Consider the following 22,306-nt stretch of genomic DNA (forward strand, 5'->3'; position numbering starts at 1 on the left):
ATTTCCCAATTTTCTGAATGAAAATAAGCATTGAAAAAAGGAAAGAAAAATAAAAGAAATCCATCCAGTTCACAATCTGGTTCCTAGGAAACGGACATAGACATATATATAATTACTTTGTAGTAAATGTGAATATCATGGCAAATGGTCCCTAGGTATTCCAGCCAGGCTTCATTTTAGCCTGTGATTCCAATGCCCACCTACTCCCTGTCTACCAGAATTGCTAACAAGTTAAGTAAGCCTTACCCGAGCCTTTGTCTTTTTTCCAGTATCTGCCCAGAGCCCTCAGGCTTTGCTTATGAGAAGTTCCTGACTCGTAAGCCAGCCAATCCATGGGACAATGGAAGAAACAGGGATGGAATTCTAGCTTCATGGGAAACTGAGAGCCAACTGAGGTGAAGCTGTCATTCAAGTTAGATACACCAAGTCCTTCAAACCCACAGCAGCCTCCTGTGTTTTCTTTTGTCTGTGAAGATCCAGGGACTGGCTTTTCTTACTTTCAGCAGTTGCTGCCACACGCTTTCTTTCACGGGGTCCATCCCTCACAAAACATGGCTGAAGATAAGCATGTAGGACCCAAATCAATTATGGTTCTTTGGTTGCAAGCAAAAGTAACCACTTATAGAAATTTTAAGCATTAAAAAGAAATTACTGGAAGGCTAACAGAACAAACTAAGAAGGTCAAGGAGATGAAGAGACACCAGGCAACTCTGGGGTCTGGGTAGCAGGAATGGGTTAACCATACTTTACAGCATCCATAGTAAGCAAATGAATTAGCACCCTCACCAGTATCCTCATATATGTACTCCAAACACCTGTTTCTGATTATGTCTTCATTCTGCGTCACTTTCATAGTGCCAGGAGAGGTTCGGAGCTATTTATCTTGGGTCACATACAAACCTACTCCTTGGCTATTTTGCTACCTTGGTCTTGCTCACACTACCCACAATGGAGAAGAGACAACTCTCTGGAAGGAAACTGTGTGCGGTTTGTGGCCTTTACTTCCATAGTCAGGAGAGGACACAAGTGATAACATGTTGGAGTGTAAAGTGGACGTGTGACACTGTGGCCCTGCTGGGCCTTTAACTCCCTTTGGAGATGTTCAATGAATGTTTCAGTCCATCACTTCTGTTTCTGAGAAGGAATCAAAATCATACACACCTGCCTCTGAGCCCTCTTGGAGAAAGCCAAGTAAATCCTTCTTTGCCCACTGACCTCTCAACCCAGCCTGAATATTTGACCCAGGCAGCACCAGGAATCCTTGTTTCACTGGGCAGGGCCAATGGTCAGTTTGTGTGGCAGGCCCTTAGCAGGTAGGCCAGCAGCTTCTATGACTGGTTGAGGCCCATGCTGTACCAGGTGTTAAATATTTTTATTATCCTCCCTGCATGTGGGCCATCCAGGATGCTCTTCAGATGTTCACTTTGCTCAGGAATGATTTATTTTGGGCTTTCCCTCACATGCATGAATATCATCTAATCACTAGCCCCTTCAATGTCACTACTTCAACAATAAAGTACATCTAGATGAGATCACTTTCAGGTAATTTGAAAAACAAGAAATAGTACGCTCACATGTTCCCTGAATGTATTCCCCCAGTGTTCTCTTTATGACTAGGATGCAAGAGATGTCCCATGGGAGACCTCACATTCAAGTTGTCTTAGTTTGGTTCCCCAGAAGCAGAACTTGAGGCAAGGTTTCCAGTGTGGGTAGTTTATTTTGGAACACTCGTATGAGGCGGCTGGATGATACAGGGACAGTAGGACAGCCAATAAAACGTGTCACCGAGCCAGCTACCACAGTGGGCACCTGAGCTCAACCTTGCAGGAAAACTTCTAGGAATGGTGCAAAACCCACACCACAGAATTATTCTGCCCAAGGTACAAGGAGCTGGGGCATTTATACATCAACTCCTGAGAGCCGTTGGTTGAGGGATCTGCCTGTAGGGCTTTGGGGGGTGTTAATTCTTTGCTACTCTGGTTTGCCTTGCAAATAAGCAACACATATTTCCAAGGAAAAGGGGCTGCAGGTACAGAGGTACAAATACTGACAGTTGGAAATCAATTGAAAATTCTAAAAGGCCCAGGGATATGGGAGGGTGCTAACAGCATCGGCTTCATCAGGATTAGGTACACCTGGAGGTTGGGACTATCCTTCAAACACTGCTTGTTTTCATCTATGACTTAACAACATGGTAAGAACAATCTGGAAATAACACACAAACTTCATTATGCTTCATGATTTTCATGCCAAGCTTCTCCACAACCTGTTAGAATTAACAGATATAATACAACTATCCAAGTCTTTTTTTTTTTTTTTTTTGATGGAATTTCGCTCTTGTTGCCTAGGCTGGAGTGCAATGGCGCAAACTTGGCTCACCACAACCTCTGCCTCCCGGGTTCAAGCGATTCTCCTGCCTCAGCATCCCAAGTAGCTGGGATTACAGGCATGCACCACCACGCCCGGCTAATTTTTGTTTGTTTGTTTGTTTGTATTTTTAGTAGAGACAGGGTTTCTCCATGTTGGTCAGGCTGTTCTCGAACTCCTGACCTCAGGTGATCCATCCTCCTTGGCCTCCCAAAGTGCTGGGATTACAGGCGTGAGCCACCGTGCCCAGCCATCTATCTCAGTCTTTATCCTCTTCCCATCTCCATCTAGCTCAGCAGCTGATTCCCAGGGATTTGCTGAGAACAATGTCAAAGATGTTAGACACAAATGTGGCACCATTAGATATGATATCCAGTCATTCTCAATTTTCTTTATATTTTTTGCCTGTGCCCCCTTCAGGTGTTATGAATTATTACATGTCTACATCCTATTATGTAAAACAGCACTTTTATAGTTGTCCAAAAACTAGGTTCTTAGGCCAGGCATGGTGGCTCACGCCTGTAATCACAGCACTTTGGGAGGCCAACACAGGAGGATTGCTTGAGCCCAGGAGTTCAAGATCAGTCTGGGCAACATGGCAAAACCCTATCTCTACAAAAAATACAAAAATTACCCAGGCATGGTAGCACACGCCTGCAATCCCAGCTACTTAGGAGGTTGAGGGGGGAGAATCACCTGAGCCCGGGGAGATCGAGGCTGCAGTGAGTCATGATTGCACCACTTCACTTCAGCCTGGACAACAAAGTAAAACCTTGTCTCAAACAAACAAAAAACTCCAAAACCAAACCAAAACAAACAAACAAAAAATTAGGTTCTTACTGGAGGATGAAGAAAAATTGTCTTATAAATAGTTTTTATTGGGTTTTGAAGGGAAGGCTAGGGTTAAAGAAAGACACAAAGAGAGAGAGTGGTGGCTTTACAGCAAATGCCGGCTTTGTATCCAGCATAAGACCTGCATCTTAATGCCAATGGCCATCGCCACTTACAGGCTGGGGCAATTATAGGCTGGGTGGGAGGGGTCTGGAACAGGGGGCATGGCTTGCTGCCTGGGAAAATGTTGATAACATGTTCCCATGATTAGGCAGTTTGGTGCCTGTTCCGGTGCAGTGTGAGGTTCCTTACACTTTCTTCCAGCAGAATATAATAAGAGAGTCAAGCGGTTGGGCAGGCTGTTTGTCACAGCCCAAACCCCTGTGGAATGTTTCACTTTGACCAAGGTCTGCGAAATGGCTGGGGGGGTTACAAAATGGTGCAGTTTGGACTAACAGTTTCCAGAGCAAAAAAATAAAAAATAATAAAAACACCTAAAAATATTTCCCTTGCTAGACTTATTCATGATTGTATTCTCATCCTTTCTTTTTCTTGGCCATTAATGCCTCACCTGCTGAGAGAACTGTGACCTAATAAGAAATAGGTGTTGGCCTCTGCAGTGTGGTGCAGGAGAAGCAAGGTGAGGAAGCCTCAGCTTCCACACCGGTGACCTCTAAGAACGCTCTCCACACTGATGATTGAAGTGCTGCGCGCTTCTGTTTTACAATGCTAGGTAGGGGAAACATTCCCCACGCAGACACAATGTCCATTCCCATAATACAATCAGGTAAGAGACGCACGCAAGCACTTCTCACGAAGCCTGCTGAAAAACACCAATTCGCCTACAGACTTTAATTCCATCAACCACTACATCCCTAACTGCGGCCTCCATTAGGACTTAATTAACAGGTTTTGGTGTTACAATACTAGGTATTAAGAAGTGTTAGGCCGGACTTCGTGGCTCACGCCTGTAATCCCAGCACTTTGGGAGGTTGCGGTGGGTGGATCACCTGAGGTCAATAGTTTGAGATTAGCCTGGCCAATATGGTGAAACCCCGTCTCTACTAAAAATACAAAAATTAGCTGGGCATGGTGGTGCACACCTGTAATCCCAGCTACTGGGGAGGCTGAGGCAGGAGAATCATTTGAACCCGGGAAGCAGACGTTGCAGTGAGCCGAGATCGTGCAACTGCACTCCAGCCTGGGCAACAGGGCGAGACTCCATCTCAAAAAAAAAAAAAAGTGTTCCCCAGCCGGATGTAATATCCATTCCCATAAAACATTCAGGTAAAGGACACACAGCTTTACCTAAAGTCTGTTTAAACATTCCACCTTTCATGATCCTATCAACCCTTACCTTTTACGGTTCCCTCATTCTAACTGCAGCCTGCCTCAGGGCTTCATCAATGGGTTTTGGTACCACAGTGCTGGGGGCTCCTGTATTGAGTCCCAGTAATCTTTTCTCCACACTGCCCCCACCGCTGACCATTTTACCTACTGATGTGCATAAGGCTTTGGGTCTCCACTGAGAAGGGGTAGAGCCAAGGGACTGTGACCCTTTTGTCAATCTTCATCTTGATGAACCTGCTAACAACTGTCACAGTGATTGCTGGTCAGGTTTCTCATGATAAACTTTGCCTTTGGCTTTTTAAATTTCTCCAAACTGGAGTAAATAGAGCAGGCTTATTTGGAACCCTTTAATGTTAAGGGACCAGCAGGGGTTCCCTTGGGCCTGCTCAACCTTTGGTAGTGCTGTGTTAAATCCTTTGTTTTAATCCATCAATATCCATTTTATTCACCCCACTTCTTAATAACCATCTAAAGCTTTCCACCCTGCTGGGACAAGTCCCATGACTCCTCTTTCTTTTTCTTCTTTTTTTGCTTCTGTCAATATTTGCCTTACATACCTTCTTTCTTTCTTTCTTCTTCTTCTTTTTTTTTTTTTTTGAGACGGAATTTCACTCTTGTTGCCCAGGCTGGAGTCCAATGGCGTGATCTCGGTTCACTTCAACCTCCATCTCCCAGGTTCAAGTGATTCTCCTGCCTCAGCCTCCCAGGTAGCCAGGACTATAGGCATGTGCCACCACCACGCCCAGATGTTTTCTTTTTCTTTCTTTTTTTTTTTTTTTTTTTGTATTTTTAGTAGAGATGGGGTTTCACCATGTTGGCCAGGCTGGTCTCGAACTCCTGACCTCAGGTGATCTGCTCACCTCGGCCTCCCAAAGTGCTGGGATTACAGGCGTGAGCCACTGCACCTGGCCAAGCACCTTATTTCTTAATTGCTGTTTAAAATTTTCTACCATGCTAAGACCTGCCCTCTGCCTTTCTCCATTCTCTTCTTAATTAACCTAATGTTTTTTTTTTTTCAACTTTTATTTTTAGATTCAGTGGGTACTTGTGCAGACTTGTACAAGGGTACATTGCATGATGCTGAGGTTTGGAGTACAATTGAACCCATCATCTAGGTAGTGAGCATAGTACTCAATAGGTAGTTTTTCAACCCTTGCGCTCCTCCCTACTTCACCCCACTTATAATCTGTCTCTTGTTCCCATCTTTATGTCTATGTGTACCCAATATTTAGCTCTTACTTATAAGTGAGAACATGCAGTATTTGGTTTTCTCTTTCTGCATTAGTTCTCTTAGAATTATGGCCTCCAGCTGCATCCATGTTGCAGCAAAGGACATAATTTTGTTCTTTTTTTATAGCTGCATAGTATTCCATGGTGTATATGCACCATATTTTCTTTCTTTTTTTCATATTATACTTTAAGTTATGGGTTACATGTGCAGAATGTGCAGTTTTGTTACATAGGTATACACGTGCCACGGTGGTTTGCTGCACCCATCAACCCATCACCTACATTAGGTATTCCTCCTAATGTTATCTCTCCCCTAGCCCCCCACCCCCTACAGGCCCCGGTGTGTGATGTTCCCCTCCCTGTGTCCATGTGTTCTCATTGTTCAACTCCCACTTAATAAGTGAAAACATGCGGTGTTTGGTTTTCTGATCTTGTGATAGTTTGCTGAGAATGATGGTTTTCAGCTTCATGCGTGTTCCCACAAAGGACATGAACTCATCCTTTTTTATGGCTGCATAGTATTCCATGGTGTATATATGCCACATTTTCTTTCTTTTTTTTTTTGAGACGGAGTCTCATTCTGTCGCCCAGGCTGGAGTGCAGTGGCTCGATCTCAGCTCACCGCAAGCTCCGCCTCCCGGGTTCATGCCATTCTCCTGCCTCAGCCTCCCAACATAGCTGGGACTACAGGCACCCACCACCACGCCCGGCTAATTTTTTGTATTTTGAGTAGAGACAGGGTTTCACCATGTTAGCCAGGATGGTCTTGATCTCCTGACCTCGTGATCCGCCCACCTCAGCCTCCCAATATGCTGGATTACAGGTGTGAGCCACCGTGCCCAGCTATATGCCACATTTTCTTAATCTAGTCTATCACTGATGGACATTTGGGTTGGTTCCAAGTCTTTGCTATTGTGAATAGTGCCGCAATAAACATACGTGTGCATGTGTCTTTATCGTAGAATGATTTATAATCCTTTGGGTATATATGCCTAGTAATGGGATTGCTGGGTCAAATGGTATTTCTAGTTCTAGATCCCTGAGGAATCGCCACACTGTCTTCCACAATGGTTGAACTAGTTTACAGTCCCACCAACAGTGTAAAAGCATTCCTATTTTTCCACAACCTCTCCAGCATCTGTTGTTTCCTGACTTTTTAATGATTGCCATTCTAATTGGCATGAGATGGTATCTCACTGTGGTTTTGATTTGCATTTCTCTAATGACCAGTGATGATGAGCATTTTTTCATATGTCTGTTGACTGCGTAAATGTCTTCTTTTGAGAAGTGTCTGTTCATATCCTTTGCACATTTTTTGATGGGGTTGTTTGCTTTTTTCTTGTAAATTTGTTTAAGCTCTTTGTAGATTCTGGATATTAGCCCTTTGTCAGATGGATAGATTGCAAAAGTTTTCTCCCATTCTGTAGGTTGCCTGTCCACTCTGATGATAGTTTCTTTTGCTGTTCAGAAGCTCTTTAGTTTAATTAGATCCTATTTGTCAATTTTGGCTTTTGTTGCCATTGCTTTTGGTGTTTTAGTCATGAAGGCTTTGCCCATGCCTATGTCCTGAATGGTATTGCCTAGGTTTTCTTCTAGGATTTTTTATGGTCCTAGGTCTTACATTTAAGTCTTTGATCCATCTTGAGTTGATTTTTGTATAAGGTGTAAGGAAGGGGTCCAGTTTCAGTTTTCTGGATATAGCTAGCCAGTTTTCCCAACACCATTTATTAAACAGGGAATCCTTTCCCTATTTCTTGTTTTTGTCAGGTTTGTCAGAGATCAGATTGTGGTAGATGTGTGGTGTTATTTCTGAGGCCTCCGTTCTGTTCCATTGGTCTATATCTCTGTTTCAGTACCAGTACCATGCTGTTTTGGTTACTGTAGACTTGTAGTAAAGTTTGAAGTCAGGTAACATGATGCCTCCAGCTTTGTTCTTCTTGCCCAGGATTGTCTTGGCTATGCGGGCTCTTTTTTGGTTCCATATGAAATGTAAAGAAGTTTTTTCTAATTCTGTGAAGAAAGTCATTGGTAGCTTGATGGGGATAGCATTGAATCTATAAAATATTTTGGGCACTAAGGCCATTTTCACAATATTGATTCGTCCTATCCATGAGTATGGAATGTTTTCCCATTTGTTTATGTCCTCTCTTATTTCCTTGAGCAGTGGTTTGTAGTTCTCCTTGAAGAGGTCCTTCACATCCCTTGTAAGTTGGATTCCTAGGTATTTTATTCTCTTAGTAGCAACTGTGAATGGGAGTTCACTCATGATTTGGCTCTCTGTTTGTCTGTTATTGGTGTATAGGAATGCTTGTGATTTTTGCACATTGATTTTGTATCCCGAGACTGCTGAAATTGCTTATCAGCTTAAGGAGATTTTGGGCTGAGATGATGGGGTTTTCTAAATATACAATCATGTCATCTGCAAACAGAGACAATTTGACTTCCTCTCTTCCTATATGAATACCTTTATTTCTTTCTCTTGCCTGATTGCCCTGGCCAGAACTTCCAATACGATGTTGAATAGGAGTAGTGAGACAGGGCATCCTTGTCTTGTGCCGGTTTTCAAAGGGAATGCTTCCAGTTTTTAGCCATTCAGTATGATATTGTCTGTGGGTTTGTCAAAAATAGCTCTTATTATATTGAGATACGTTCCATCAATACCTAGTTTATTGAGAGTTTTTAGCATGAAAGGCTGTTGAATTTTGTCGAAGGTCTTTCCTGCATCTATTGAGATAATCATGTGGCTTTTGTTGTTGGTTCTGTTTATATGATGGATTATGTTTATTGATTTGCGTATGTTGAACCAGCCTTGCATCCCAGGTATGAAGCCGACTTGATCGTGGTGGATAAGCTTTTTGATGATGTGCCACATTTTACTTATCCAGTCCACAATTAATGGGCACCTAGATTGATTCCATGTCTTTGCTATTGTGAAAAGTGCTGTGATGAACATATCGGTGCATGTGTCTTTTTGGCAGAATGATTTATTTTCCTTTGGGTGTATATCCAGTAATGGGACTGCTGGGTTGAATGGTAGTTCTATTTTTGGTTCTTTGCGAAATCTCCAAACTGCTTTCCCTAGTGACTGAGCTAATTTACATTCCCACCAACAGTGTATAAGCATTCCCTTTTCTCCACAGCCTTGCCAGCATTTATTTTTAAAAGTTTTAAATAGCCATAGTGTGAGATGGTATCTTACTGTGGTTTTGATTTGCATTTCTCTGATGATTAGTGATGATGAGCATTTTTTCATATGTTTGTTAGTTGCTTGTAAATCTTCTTTTGAGAAGTGTCTGTTCATGTCCTTTGCCCACTTTTTAATAGGGTTATTTGCGTTTTATTTGTTGGTTTGCTTAACTTCCTTATAGATCCTGGATATTAGACCTTTGCCAGATGCACAGTTTGTGAATACTTTCTCCCATTCTGTTGTCTGTTTACTCTGTTAATAGTTTCTTTCACTGTGCAGAAGCTCTTTAGTTTAATTAGGTCCCATTTGCCGAGTTTTGTTTTTGTTGTAATTGCTTTTGAGGACTTAACCATAAATTCTTTCCCAAAGCCATCATCAAGAAGGGTATTTCCCAGGTTTTCTTCTAGGATTTCTATAGTTTGAGGTCTTACATTTAAGTTCTTAGTTCATCTTGAGTTCATTTTTGTATATGGTGAAATGTAGGGGTCCAGTTTCATTCTTCTGCATAGGCTAGCCATTTATCCCAGCACCAATTATTGAATAGGGAGTCCTTTCCCCATTGCTTATTTTTGTCACCTGTCAAAGATCAGATGATTGCAGATGTGTGGCTTTATTTCTAGGTTCTCTGTTCTGTTCTATTGGTCTATGTATCTGTTTTAATACCAGTACCATGTTGTTTTGATTACTGTAGCCTTGTAATATAGTTTGAAATCAGGTAATGTGATGCCTCTGGCTTTGTTCTTTTGGCTTAGGATTACTTTGGCTATTCAGCCTCCGTTTGGGTTACAATAGTTTTTTTTTCCTAATTATGTGAAAAATGATGTTGGTAGTTTGATAGGAATAGTGTTAAATCTGTAGACTGCTTTAACAATATTGATTCTTCCAATCCAAAAGCATGGATGTTTTTCCATTTGTTTGTATCATCTATGATTTCTTTCAGCAGTGTTTTGTATTTCTCCTTGTAGAGATCTTTCACCTCCTTTACTAAGTGTATTCCTAGATTTTAAAATATTTTTGTGGCTATTATAGTTGGGATTGTATTCCTGATTTGGCTCTCAGTTTGAACGTTATTGGTGTATAGAAATGCTACTGACTTTTGTACATTGATTTTGTATCTTGAAACTTTAATGAAGTTGTTTATGAGTTCTAGCTGTCTTCCAGTTTAGGGTTTCCTAGATACAGAATCATATCATCCATGAAGAGAGATAGTTTGGCCTCTTCTTTTCCTATTTGAGTGCCTTTTATTTATTTATCTTGCCTGATTGCTCTGGCTAGGACTTCTGGTACTATGTTGAGTAGGAGTGGTGAGAGTGGGCACACTTGTCTTGATCCAGTTCTCAAGGGGAATGCTTCCCACTTTTGCCTATTCAGTATGATGTTGGCTGTGAGTTCATCAGTGATGGCTCTTAGTATTTTGAGGTATGTTCCTTCAATGCCTAGTTTGTTGAGGATTTGTATGTCTGGTAGAATTTGATTGTGAATCCATCTGGGCCAGGGAATTTTTTGGTTGTTATGTTTTTTTTTCTTTTATTACTAATTCAATTTCAGAACTCATTATCGGTCTGTTCAGGGTTTCATTTTATTTCCAATTCAATCTTGGGAGGTTGTGTGTTTCCAGGAATTTATCTATTTCCTCTAGATGTTCTAATTGATGTGCATAGATTTGTTCATAATGGTCTCTGAGTATCTTTTGTATTTCTGTGGGATCAGTTGTAATGTCACCTTTGTCATTTCTAATTGTGCTTATTTGGATCTTTTTTTTCTCTTTGTTAATCTAGCTAGTGGTTCATCAATCATGTTTATCCTTTGAAGGAACCAAGGTTACCTTTTGAAGTTTATCAGTCATGTTTATCCTTTCAAGGAACCAACGTTTCCTTTCAAGGTTTCAAGCTTTCAAGCTTTTGTTGATCTTTTTTTATGGATTTTTGGTCTCAATTTCATTCCATTCTGCTCTGGCTTTAGTGATTTCTTCTGCTAGCTTTGGGGTTTGTTTGTTCTTGTATCTCTAGTTCCTCTAGGTATGATGTTAGATTATTAATTTGAGATCTTTCTAACTTCTTAATGTAGGCACTTAGCACTACAATTTTTCCTCTTAAACTGCTTTTGCTGCATCCTAGAGATTTTGGTATGTTGTATCTCTGTTTTCATTAATTTCAAATAATTTGTTTTATTTCTGCCTTAATTTCATTATCTGCCCAAAAGTCATTCAGGAGCAGTTATTTAATTTCCATGTAATGGTGTGCTTTTGAGATCTTCTTGGTATTGATTTCATTTTTATTCCACTGTGGTCTGAGAGTATGCTTCATATGATTTTGATTCTTTTTTTTTTGAAGACTCTATAACCCCGGCTGGAGTGCAGTGGTGCAATCTTGGCTCACTGCAACCTCCACCTCCTGGGTTCAAGTGATTCTTGTGCCTCAGCCTCCCAAGTAGCGGGGGCTCCAGGCATGTGCCACCACACCTGGCTAATATTTGTATTTTTAGTAGAGATGGGGTTTTGCCATGTTGGCCAGACTGTTCTCAAACTCCTGGCCTCATGTGATCCACCCACCTCAGCCTCCCAAAGTGCTGGGATTACAGGTGTAAGCCACCGCACCTGGACAGATTTTGATTCTTTTTTAATTTTATGAGGCTTGCTTTATGGCTGATGTGGTTGGTCTTAAGAGTATGTTCTGTGTGCAAACAAGAAAAATGTGTATTCTGTGATTTTGGACAGAGTATTCTCTAGATTGATGTTAGGTCCAATTGGTCAAGTGTAGTTTTAAGTCCAGAATTTCTTTGCTAGTTTTCTGCCTTGGTGATTTGTTTAATGCTATCAGCGGGGGAGTTGAAGTACCCTACTATTATTGTCTGGCTCTCTAAGTCTTTTTGTAGGTCTAGAAGTACTTTTTAATGAATCTAGGTGCTCCAATGTTGAGTGCAAATATATTTAGAATAGTTAGGTCTTCTTGTGGAATTGAATCCTTTATCATTATGTAATTTCCTTCTTTGTCCTTTCTTACTGTTGTTGGTTTAAAGTCTGTTCTATCTGATATAACAGAATATATAAAGACTCCTGCTCTTTTTAGTTTTCCATTTGTGTGATAGACCTTTTTCCATTCCTTTATTTTGAGCCTATGGGTGTTGTTACATATGAGATGAGTCTCTTGAAGACAGTAGACTGTTGGGTTTTGTTTACTTATCCAACTTGCCACTCTGTGCCTTTTAAGTGGGGCATTTTAGACAATTAACAAAAGGTTAATATTGATATGTGAGGTTTGATCTTGTCATGATGCTCTTAGCTGATTGCTCTGTAGCCTCAATTATGTAGTTGCTTTAGAGGATCTCTAGGCTACGTATGTTTCTGGGCTTAACTGTGTTTTTGTGCTGGCAGGTATCATTCCTTTGTTTCCATGTTTAGAACTCCCTTAAGGACCTCGTGTAAGGCTGGTCTAGAAGTAACAAATTTCTTTAGCATTTGCTTATCTGAAAAAGATTTCATTTCTCCTTCATATATGAAGTTTAGTTTGGCAGAATATTCTTTTTTTTTTTTAACTATTGGTGAGAAGTTTATTTTATTCTGCTTTTACTTTAGATGTCAGGTAAACAGTAAAAAAAAGTATTTTGTGTAACTTGTGAATAAATGATTTTTTGTTTGAAAAATTAACATAAGCTGCTGTGAGGTTTTTACTTGTTTTTTTAATTTTATTTTTATTTTCATTTTTTAATTTTATTATTATTATACTTTAAGTTTTAGGGTACATGTGCACAATGTGCAGGTTAGTTACATATGTATACATGTGCCATGTTGGTGTGCTGCACCCATTAACTTGTCATTTAGCATTAGGTATATCTCCTAATGCTATCCGTCCCCCCTCCCCCCTCCCCCCACCCCACAACAGTCCCCGGTGTGTGATCTTCCCCTTCCTGTGTCCAGGTGTTCTCATTGTTAAATTTCCACCTATGAGCGAGAACATGCGGTGTTTGGTTTTTTGTCCTTGCGATAGTTTGCTGAGAATGATGGTTTCCAGCTTCATCCATGTCCCTACAAAGGACATGAACTCATCATTTTTTATGGCTGCATAGTATTCCATGGTGTATATGTGCCATTTTCTTAATCCAGTCTATCGTTGTTGGACATTTAGGTTGGTTCCAAGTCTTTGCTATTGTGAATAGTGCCGCTATAAACATACGTGTGCATGTGTCTTTATAGCAGCATGATTTATAATCCTTTGGGTATATACCCAGTAATGGGATGGCTGGGTCAAATGGCATTTCTAGTTCTAGATCCCTGAGGAATCGACACACTGACTTCCACAATGGTTGAACTAGTTTACAGTCCCACCAACAGTGTAAAAGTGTTCCTATTTCTCCACATCCTCTCCAGCACCTGTTGTTTCCTGACTTTTTAATGATTGCCATTCTTACTGGTGTGAGATGGTATCTCATTGTGGTTTTGATTTGCATTTCTCTGATGGCCAGTGATGATGAGCATTTTTTTGTGTGTCTTTTGGCTGCATAAATGTCTTCTTTTGAGAAGTGTCTGTTCATATCCTTCACCCACTTTTTGATGGGGTTTTTTTTTTCTTGTAAATTTGTTTGAGTTCATTGTAGATCCTGGATATTAGCCCTTTGTCAGATGGGTAGATTGCAAAAATTTTCTCCCATTCTGTAGATTGCCTGTTCACTCTGATGGTAGTTTCTTTTGCTGTGCAGAAGCTCTTTAGTTTAATTAGATCTCATTTGTCAATTTTGGCTTTTGTTGCCATTGCTTTTGGTGTTTTAGACATGAAGTCCTTGCCCATGCCTATGTCCTGAATGGTATTGCCTAGGTTTTCTTCTAGAGTTTTTATGGTTTTAGGTCAAACATTTAAGTCTTTAATCCATCTTGAATTAATTTTTGTGTAAGGTGTAAGGAAGGGATCCAGTTTCAGCTTTCTACATATGGCTAGCCAGTTTTCCCAGCACCGTTTATTAAATAGGGAATTGTTTCCCCATTTCTTGTTTTGTCAGGTTTGTCAAAGATCAGATGGTTGTAGATATGCAGCATTATTTCTGAGGGCTCTGTTCTGTTTCATTGATCTATATCTCTGTTTTGGTACCAGTACCATGCTGTTTTGGTTACTGTAGCCTTGTAGTATAGTTTGAAGTCAGGTAGCGTGATGCCTCCAGCTTTGTTCTTTTGGCTTAGGATTGACTTGGCAATGCAGGCACTTTTTTGGTTCCATATGAACTTTAAAGTAGTTTTTTCCAATTCTGTGAAGAAAGTCATTGGTAGCTTGATGGGGATGGCATTGAATCTATAAATTACCTTGGGCAGTATGGCCATTTTCACGATATTGATTCTTCCTACCCATGAGCATGGAATGTTCTTCCATTTGTTTGTATCCTCTTTTATTTCATTGAGCAGTGGTTTGTAGTTCTCCTTGAAGAGGTCCTTCACGTCCCTTGTAAGTTGGATTCCTAGGTATTTTATTCTCTTTGAAGCAATTGTGAATGGGAATTCACTCATGATTTGGCTCTCTGTTTGTCTGTTATTGGTGTATAAGAATGCTTGTGATTTTTGTACACTGATTTTGTATCCTGAGACTTCGCTGAAGCTGCTTATCAGCTTGAGGAGATTTTGGGCTGAGACGATGGGGTTTGGTGAAGGGATCAATTCAACAAGAAGAGCTAACTATCCTAAATATATATGCACCCAATACAGGAGCACCCAGATTCATAAAGCAAGTCCTGAGTGACCTAAAAAGAGACTTAGACTCCCACACAATAATAATGGGAGACTTTAACACCCCACTGTCAACATTAGACAGATCAACGAGACAGAAAGTTAACAAGGATACCCAGGAATTGAACTCAGCTCTGCACCAAGCGGACCTAATAGACATCTACAGAACTCTCCACCCCAAATCAACAGAATATACATTCTTTTCAGCACCACACCTACTCCAAAATTGACCACATAGTTGGAAGTAAAGCACTCCTCAGCAAATGTAAAAGAACAGAAATTCTAACAAACTGTCTCTCAGACCACAGTGCAATCAAACTAGAACTCAGGATTAAGAAACTCACTCAAAACCACTCAACTACATGGAAACCGAACAACCTGCTCCTGAGTGACTACAGGGTAAATAATGAAATGAAGGCAGAAATAAAGATGTTCTTTGAAACCAACGAGAACAAAGACACAACATACCAGAATCTCTGGGACACATTCAAAGCAGTGTATAGAGGGAAATTTATAGCACTAAATGCCCACAACAGAAAGCAGGAAAGATCTAAAATTGACACCCTAACATCACAATTAATAGAACTAGAAAAGCAAGAGCAAACACATTCAAAAGCTAGCAGAAGGCAAGAAATAACTAAGATCAGAGCAGAACTGAAGGAAATAGAGACACAAAAAACCCTTCAAAAAATTAATGAATCCAGGAGCTGGTTTTTTGAAAAGATCAATGAAATTGATAGACCGCTAGCAAGACTAATAAAGAAGAAAAGAGAGAAGAATCAAATAGACGCAATACAAAATGAAAAAGGGGATATCACCACTGATCCCACAGAAATACAAACTACCATCAGAGAATACTATAAACACCTCTACACAAATAAACTAGAAAATCTAGAAGAAATGGATAAATTCCTCGACACATACATCCTCCCAAGACTAAACCAGGAAGAAGTTGAATCTCTGAATAGACCAATAACAGGCTCTGAAATTGTGGCAATAATCAATAGCTTACCAACCAAAAAAAGTGCAGGACCAGATAGATTCACAGCCGAATTCTACCAGAGGTACAAAGAGGAGCTGGTACCATTCCTTCTGAAACTATTCCAATCAATAGAAAAAGAGGGAATCCTGCCTAACTCATTTTATGAGGCCAGCATCATCCTGATACCAAAGCCTGGCAGAGACACAACAAAAAAAGAGAATTTTAGACCAATATCCTTGATGAACATCGATGCAAAAATCCTCAATAAAATACTGGCAAACCGAATCCAGCAGCACATCAAAAAGCTTATCCACCATGATCAAGTGGGCTTCATCCCTGGGATGCAAGGCTGGTTCAACATACGCAAATCAATAAATGTAATCCAGCATATAAACAGAACCAAAGACAAAAACCACATGATTATCTCAATAGATGCAGAAAAGGCCTTTGACAAAATTCAAGAACCCTTCATACTAAAAACTCTCAATAAATTAGGTATTGATGGGACATATCTCAAAATAATAAGAGCTATCTATGACAATCCCACAGCCAATATCATACTGAATGGGCAAAAACTGGAAGTATTCCCTTTGAAAACGGGCACAAGACAGGGATGCCCTCTCTCACCACTCCTATTCAACATAGTGTTGGAAGTTCTGGCCAGGGCAATCAGGCAGGAGAAGGAAATAAAGGGTATTCAATTAGGAAAAGAGGAAGTCAAATTGTCCCTGTTTGCAGATGACATGATTGTATATCTAAATTCTTTATTGGAATTTATTTTCTTTAGGGATACTGAAAACAGGCCCCAAATTCTGGCTTGTAAGATTTCTGCTGAAAAGTCTGCTGATAACCCAATGGGGTTCCCTTTGTAAGAGATCTCACCCTTATCTCTAGCTGTCTTTAAGATTTTTCTTTCACATTGAACTTGGAAAGTCTAATGATTTTGTGTCTTGGGAATGGTCATCTTGTGTAGTATCTCACAGGAGTTCTCCAAATTTCTTGAATTTGCATGTTGACCTTTCTAGCAAGACTGGGGAAATTTTCACAGGCTATATCCTCAAATACATTTTCTAAGTTGCTTACTGTCTCTCGGGAATGCCAATGAAGTGTAGGTTTGGTCTTTTTTAATCCCTTATCTCTTGGAGGTCTGGTTCATTTTTAAAAAATTCTTTTTTCTTTATTTTTATAAGACTGGATTAATTCAAAGGACCAGTCTTTGACCTCTAAAATTCTTTCCTCAGCTTGGTTTAGTCTGTTCTTAAGGCTTCCAACTGTATTTTGATATTCCTGCAGTGAATTTTTAAATTCTAGAAGTTCAGTTTGGCTCTTTCTTTCTTTCTTTCTCACTCTCTCTTTCTCTCCCTTCCTTCCTTCCTTCCTTCCCAGATCAATTGTTTGCTACAACAAACAAATCAATAACTTTCAGATAAATTTAACAGAATCCAAAGTATTTATAATATAACCTTCACAATGTCCAAGCTACAATCCCAAATTACTTACATATAAGAAGCAGGAAAATGTGACCCATGATCAAGAGAGAAATCAACAAGGAGGGACCAACCCCAAGATGACCCAGATGTTAGAAATGGCAGGCAAGGACTTTAAATATTATAAGTATGTTAGTATGCTCAAGAAATAAAGGAAATTAAACTTCTAATGAATGAAAAGGTAGTAAAATCTCAACATAGAAATAGAGATGGCAATCAAGTGGCAATTCCAGAACTAAAAAATACAATATCTGTAATGAAATAAAAAACATTTCCATAACTATAGAAGGTTGCCTCATGCCGCTTCCCAGGCAATGTGGCCCTCCACTCAAAAGTAACCAATATTCCAACATGTATTACCATAGATTAGTTTTGCCTGTTATATAAATACAGTCATACAGTTTATACTGTTTGGGCCTGGCTTTTTTTGTTTAACATAATGCCTGTGAGATGCACGCTGTTGCATGGATCAGTGGTTGGTTCATTTTATGATTGAGTAGTATTCCATCGTATGAACACACTACAATTTGTTTATCCCTTAGGTTGACAGACATTTTTTGGTTTTTAAAAATAAAGCCACTATGAACATTTTTGTTACAAGTCTTTTTGTAGATACATGCTTTTATTTCTCTTGAGTAAATTCTCATGAATAGAGTTGTTGGGTCATAGGGTAGATGTCTGTTTAATTTCATAAGAAACTACCAGGCCGGGCACAGTGGCTCATGCCTGTATTCCCAGCACTTTAGTTGAAGGCCAAGGTGGGGAGATCACCTGAGGTCAGGAGTTCGAGACCAGCCTGGCCAACATGGTGAAATCCCGTCTCTACTAAAAATACAAATACAAAAATTAGCCATACATGGTGGTGCACGCCTGTAATCCCAGCTACTCGGGAGGCTGAGGCAGGAGAATTGCTTGAACCTGGGAGGTGGAGGTTGCAGTGAGCTGAGATCATGCCGCTGCACTCCAGTCTGGGTGACAGGACAAGGTCCATCTCAAAAAAATTTTTAAAAGGCCAGCGTGGTGGTGGCTCATGCCTGTAATCTCAGCAATTTGGGAGGCCGAGGCAGGCGGATCACGAGGTCAGGAGTTCGAGACCAGCCTGGCCAACATGGTGAAACCCCGTCTCTACTAATAATACAAAAATTAGCCGAGCGTGGTAGCACATGCCTGTAATCCCAGTGACTTGGGAGGCTGAAGCAGGAGAATCGCTTGAACCTGGGAGGTGGAGGTTGCAGTGAGCCGAGATCATGCCATTGCACTCCAGCCTGGGCAACAAGAGTGCAACTCTGTCTCAAAAAAAAAAAAAACCTAATTAAAAATAAATAAATAAAAATTAAAAAAAAAAAACTACCAAAAAGTTTTCCCATGTGGTCTTACCAGTTTACACTCTTACTAACAAAGTATGAAGAGTTCCAGTTACTTCATACTTCTCCAACAGTTGCTATTGTCAGTCTTAGTTTTAGTTATTAGTTTTATTTATTTAGTTATTAGTCTTAGTTTTAGTTATTGGCCATTTGGATATCTTCTTTTGCTTTGTGCCTTTAAAATCTCTTACCAATTTTTAGTGGTTTCTTTTTCTTTTTCTTTTTTTTTTTTTTTTTTGAGATGGAGTTTTTGCTTTTGTCGCCCAGGCTGGAGTGCAATGGCGCGATCTCAGCTCACTGCAACCTCCGCCTCCCAGGTTCAAGCGATTCTCCTGCCTCAGCCTCCCGAGTAGCTGGGATTAGAGGCATGTGTGACCATGCTTGGCTATTTTTCTATTTTTAGTAGAGGTGGGGTTTCTCCATGTTGGTCTGGTTGGTCTCGAACTCCTGACCTCAGGTGATCCGCCCACCTCAGCCTCCCAATTGCTTTTTAGGATTACTTTATATATTCTGGATATGAATTCCCTATCTGATACATACTTCGTAACTATCTTTTCTCAGCCTGGAATTTGCTTTTTATCTTGCGTGTGCACTTGAAATGAATGTGCATTCTGTGGTTGCTGGATGTAGTGCCCTGTGTAAGTAAAAATAGGATGGCCAACTAATTATATCATCTCCATCTTTTATTTTTACTAAATGTTTGTCTAACACTTGTTGAGAGGAGGGTATTAAGGTTTCTAACTATAATTTTAAAAGTTTCTATTCTCCCTTTTAGTTCTGGTAAGCTTTGCTTTCTATATTTTGAAGTTATGATATTAAGGGAAGGGTTCTAGTTCTGGATAACATGGAGCAAACACATGACTACTTTTCTCTTACACTAAATACAACTATAAAATCTGGACAAATGCATGGGCAGCTGTTTAAAAACTCCAACAAATAAATATCAGCAGGATTATCAGGGAAAAACATCAGAATTTGATATGAGAATACCACCAAACTGGCGATGAATTTACCCTTATTTTTCCCTCTAGTATTCCCCTGCATGAACTCTAAGCATCTCAAACCCAGAAGTGAGAACTGAGTAGAGACAGAGAAACATTGAGGAAAACTTTCTAGTTCTGAATTAAGGGGCCAAATAGAAAAATGCCACAGACAAAAATCCCACATATTTTTGTTCTACTTTTTCTCCATTCTCTCATGCTCTGGTCCATAAAAAACCCTTTGGCAGGGGTGATGGCAGCAGCAAAAGCCAAACCACTGGAGTAGGGGAATTCCCTTTTAATTTTGTGCAGCTGCAGCTCTAAGAGAATGGAACCAAACCCCATTGTTCTTTTACTCTCTCTGTTCTCCTGACACTGGGGCACCAGACATACCACAATTGCTGAATTGGTTGGTTTCTGGCCAGAGACCCAAAATGCTTCCAGGGACCTCAAGCCAACAAATTCCAATAAGATTTATTTATTTATTGTATTTTTTAAAATTTATCTATTTATTTATTCATTTATTTATTTTGAGATAGAGTCTAGCTGTGTCATTCAGGCTGGAGTACAGTGATGTGATCTCGGCTCACTGCAACCTCTGCCTCCTGGGTTCCAGCAATTCTCCTGCCTCAGCCTCCCGAGTAGCTGGAATTACAGACACTTGCCACCATGCCCAGGTAATTGTTGTATTTTTAGTAGAGATGGGGTTTCACCATGTTGGCCAGGCTGGTCTTGAACTCCTGACCTCAAGTGACCCACCTGCCTTGGCCTCCCAAAGTGCTGGGATTACAGGTATGAGCCACCACACCTTTCATACTTTTAAAGGCACCTTTTTCCTGCTTCTCGAACAAGGGGTTGTTGTTTGTTTCCACAACTTGGAACCAACGGCCATTTTATGGTAGGTCCTCAATAGGTAGAGTATATGGTTCTAGAAATGAAGTATTGGAAATAGTTGGGACATCTCTCAGCATCACTCCCAGTGAGCCACTAGAGATATTTGTGTTTCCAGTCTCTGTAACACTAAGTTGGGTTGGTCTGAAGGATCTGGCTTCTAGGGGCAGAGGCATGGAGGATGATAGTAGAGAACATATCTACCAAGGGACCCAGTAACTCACTGAACCTAAACTATGGCTGCCATCTGATTATTTGGGGGCTCTTGTGCTGTTGGAATAGCAGGCAAAGACGAGATCTTATTCTAGTAACCCTTTAGAGAAGATTCAAGAAGACAAGAGTTCTTTTTACTAATGGAGGCATGGATAACTATGTCTGGGGCTCAGAAGATCCACTAGAGCATATCTTGGTTCTCCTGTGCCATATGTGAATGTAAATGAGGAGGAGGGACTCCTCCCTAACTAATTCTATGAGGCTAACATCATTTTGATACAAAACCTGGCAGAGATACAACAAAATAAGAAAACTTCAGGCCAATATCCTTGAAGAACATTGATGCAAAAATCCTCAGCAAAATTCTGGCAAACCAAATCCAGCAGCACATCAAAAAGCCTATTCACCACGATCAAGCAGTGATTTTTGCACATTGATTTTGAATCCTGAGACTTTGGTGAAGTTGTTAATCGTCTTAAGAAGCTTTTGGGCTGAGATTACGGGGCTTTGTAAAATAGGATCATGTCATCTACAAACAGGGATAGTTTGACTTCCTCTCTTTTTATTTAGATGCTCTTTATTTCTTTCTCTTGCCTAATTACCCTGGCCAGAACTTCCAATACCATGTTGAATAGGAGTAGTGAGAGAGGGTATCCTTGTCTTGTGTCAGTTTTCAAGGGGAATGCTTCTGGCTTTTGCCCAGTCAGTATGATGTTGGCTGTGGGTTTGCCATTGATGGCTCTTATTATTTTGAGGTATGTTCCCCAATACCTAGTTTATTGAGAGTTTTGTTTTATCATGAATGGATGTGTAATTTTATTGAAAGCATTTTCTGCATCTATTGAGATAATCATGTGGTTTTTGTCTTTAGTTCTGTTACATGATGAATCCCATTTATTGATTTGCGTCTGTTGAACTGACGTTGCATTCCAGGGATGAAGCCTACTTGATCGCATATGTACCAAATAAATGAGGCAAAACTGACAAAAATAAAGGGATAAATAGGCAAATCCACAATCATAGTTGAAGATTTTAACATCCCTCTTTAAGCACTTGATGGAATAAAATAAAAGGAAAAAAATTGGTGAGGGTCTAGAACTCTGCTGTTGATATGATAGCCACTAGAGCCACAAGCGGCTATTGTGCTCTTGAAACATGATTAGTCTAAAGTGAGGTTTGCTGGGAGATGAAAAGTTCACACTGATTTTCAAAGAGTTAAAATGAAAACAATAATGTAAAATATTTTATTCATAATTTTATGTTGATTACAGGCTGGGCATGGTGGCTCACACCTGTAATCCTAGCACTTTGGGAGGCCAAGGAGGGTGGACTGCCTGAGCTCAGGAGTTCGAGACCAGCCTGGGCAACATGGTGAAACCCTGTCTCTACTAAAAATACAAAAAATTAGCTGGGCATGGTGGTGCGCACCTTTAATTCCAGCTACTCGGGAGGCTGAGGCACGAGAATTGCTTGAACCCAGGAGGCGGAGGTTGCAGTGAGCCAAGATCGCACCACTGCACTCCAGCCTGGGTGACAGAACAAGACTCTGTTTCCAAAAAAATAAAATAAAATAAGTAATTTTATGTTGATTACATGTTAAAATGCTATTTGGATATTTGGGCTTAAATAAAACGTATTATTACAATTAATTTCACCTGTTTCTTTTTTCTTCACTGATTGTGGCTACTAGAAAATTTAAAATTACATATGTGGCTGA

Source organism: Pan troglodytes, chromosome 12 (genome assembly GCF_028858775.2).
Source record: "Pan troglodytes isolate AG18354 chromosome 12, NHGRI_mPanTro3-v2.0_pri, whole genome shotgun sequence".
Taxonomy (NCBI): domain Eukaryota; kingdom Metazoa; phylum Chordata; class Mammalia; order Primates; family Hominidae; genus Pan; species Pan troglodytes.